The sequence below is a fragment of the Myotis daubentonii genome, chromosome X, assembly GCF_963259705.1.
Source record: "Myotis daubentonii chromosome X, mMyoDau2.1, whole genome shotgun sequence".
NCBI classification, from domain to species: domain Eukaryota; kingdom Metazoa; phylum Chordata; class Mammalia; order Chiroptera; family Vespertilionidae; genus Myotis; species Myotis daubentonii.
In genome coordinates this window covers 74,504,119-74,506,228 of record NC_081861.1, presented here as the reverse complement: position 1 = coordinate 74,506,228, position 2,110 = coordinate 74,504,119, and the positions used below count along the sequence as shown (strand labels likewise).

Below are 2,110 nucleotides of genomic sequence, written 5' to 3'. Positions count from 1 at the left end.
TCAGTGAATGAATATAAGACAATAGCAGATCTGCAGAGAAGGAAAACAATAGGACACATCTACATAGAAGGAAAAAAAAACACTAGTCTTCCAAGGTCAGAAATATCATACTTGTTTTGGTACCTGTAAGCTCCATGCCATGTATCCCCAATGGAAAAAAACACACAAACACTGAATAACTGACACACTCCACATCCCATTGGAGCAGAAGTCTAGTAGAGAAATGGAAATCACAATTCTTGATCAGATGCATGCTAATTACCTAGGTTGATCAAGTAAGTCCTTTAGCCATAAATATAAATGAACAAAGGTTTGTTAGATGTCTGAGGAAGGTACAAGAGAAGATCACAATGAACACACAGAACTATTTCATTTCGGAGTGGGGGGGCCCTCATAAAATACAGGCAACAAAAGAGAATTTTACCAAATATTCAAATTCATATCGTCAGAATTTTAAGGGAAGAAAATGGATTTATAAAGTTTAAAAAAAATGTTGACCACAGAAAGAAACAACTAGAGGACAAATAAAGTTCTTGCAATATAGAAATATTATTGCAAAATTTAAAAGGTCAAATGCCTGGTGCTCAGGGCAGATTTTCCCTGCTTCATCCAGGGTTTGATGGAACCTGGCACATGTCCATGGTGCACTGCCCACTTGAGCCCCTCTTTTGCCTCCCTACCCCCCTCCACATCCCCCTAAGCAAGGCATCTTCCCTCCCTCCTCTCCCAACATTCACAAGTAAATGTTCTATCTTCCATCTTCCAGCCCCATTTTCTGCCTGCCAGAACTACCTCAGAGCCAACTGCCTGTGGCCTTAACACTGGAAAACAGCACACCCCTCTTTGGCCACATTGGTTGCTCACTCACCCCTGGGACACTCCAAGTCTGACCCCACAGCTCCAGCTCCATTTTCCACGCTGCCTTGGTCTTGGTCCTCACCAGTGCTGCTAGCCGTGGTGGTCCCTACACCCTCATCTGTGCAGCAAAACCACCACCCTGAATGCGAAGCCACCATTAACAACCAGATCAACCTAGAGCTCCATGCCTCCTATGTGTATCTGTCCATGGCCTTTTACTTTGATCATGCTGATGTGGCCTTGAATCACTTCAGCCAGTTCTTCAGCAGTCAAACAAAGAGATGGAACATGTAGAGAAGCTGATGTGGGTGCAGAACCAGCACAGGGGCCGTATCTGCTTGCATAACATCAGCAGGCCTGAGCAAGAGAACTGGCAGAGTGGCCGGAGCACCATGGAGTGTGCCCTGTACCTGATGAAGAGAGTGAACTAGAGTCTGCTCAATCTGCACCAGTTTGTAACTTCCTGAAGCATTTACCTGCAGGAGAAGGTAAAGTTCATCAAAGAGTTGGAGGACCATATCACCAACCTACAAAAGATGGGAGCTCCAGAATCCAGCCTGACAGAATACATCTTTGACAATCTCACTCTGGGTTCCAGCAAGAATTGAGGCTGGAATGCCTTCCTCATAGCCATGGGGTGACTTCCCCTGGTCACCATGCTGAGCATGTATATTACCATATTGCCCTTGCAAAAAGTTCACTTAAGTTTTTATGTTCAATTTTTATCATTTTTTCAAATAAAGTTATTTTTTTAAATAAATGAAGGTCTTTCTGTGATTCATTTGTGCAAAACCCTCACCTTTTAAGTTTTTAAAAAGTATCCAGCAGATGAGTGGATTAAAAAATTGTGGTACATCTACACAATGGAATACTATGCTGCTGTAAAAAGGAAGGGATTCTTGCCATTTGCAACAGCATGGATGGAGGTGGAGAGCATTATGCTAAGCGAAATAAGTCAGTCAGAGAAAGATAAATATCACATGACCTCACTCATTTGTGGATTATAATTAACAACATAAACTGATGAACAAAAACAGATCCAGAGTCAGAGAAGCATCAATCAGATGCTCAAAACTCAGAGGAAACATAGGGGAGGGTGGGGCTAAGGGGGAGAGATCAACCAAAGGACTTGTATGCATGCATATAAGCATAACCAATGGACCCAGACACCAGGGGGATGAGGGCATGTGCCAGGGGATGGGCAATGGGGGGATAAGGACACACATGTAATACCTTAATCAATAAAGAAAGG

At 43.2% G+C, this 2,110-nt stretch overlaps 1 pseudogene; it reads left to right on the top strand.

Annotated features, from left to right (window-relative positions):
* The first annotated feature begins 319 nt into the window (after nucleotides 1-319).
* Nucleotides 320-1,466, top strand: LOC132224603 (ferritin heavy chain-like; annotated as a pseudogene).
* Nucleotides 1,467-2,110: the final 644 nt, after the last annotated feature.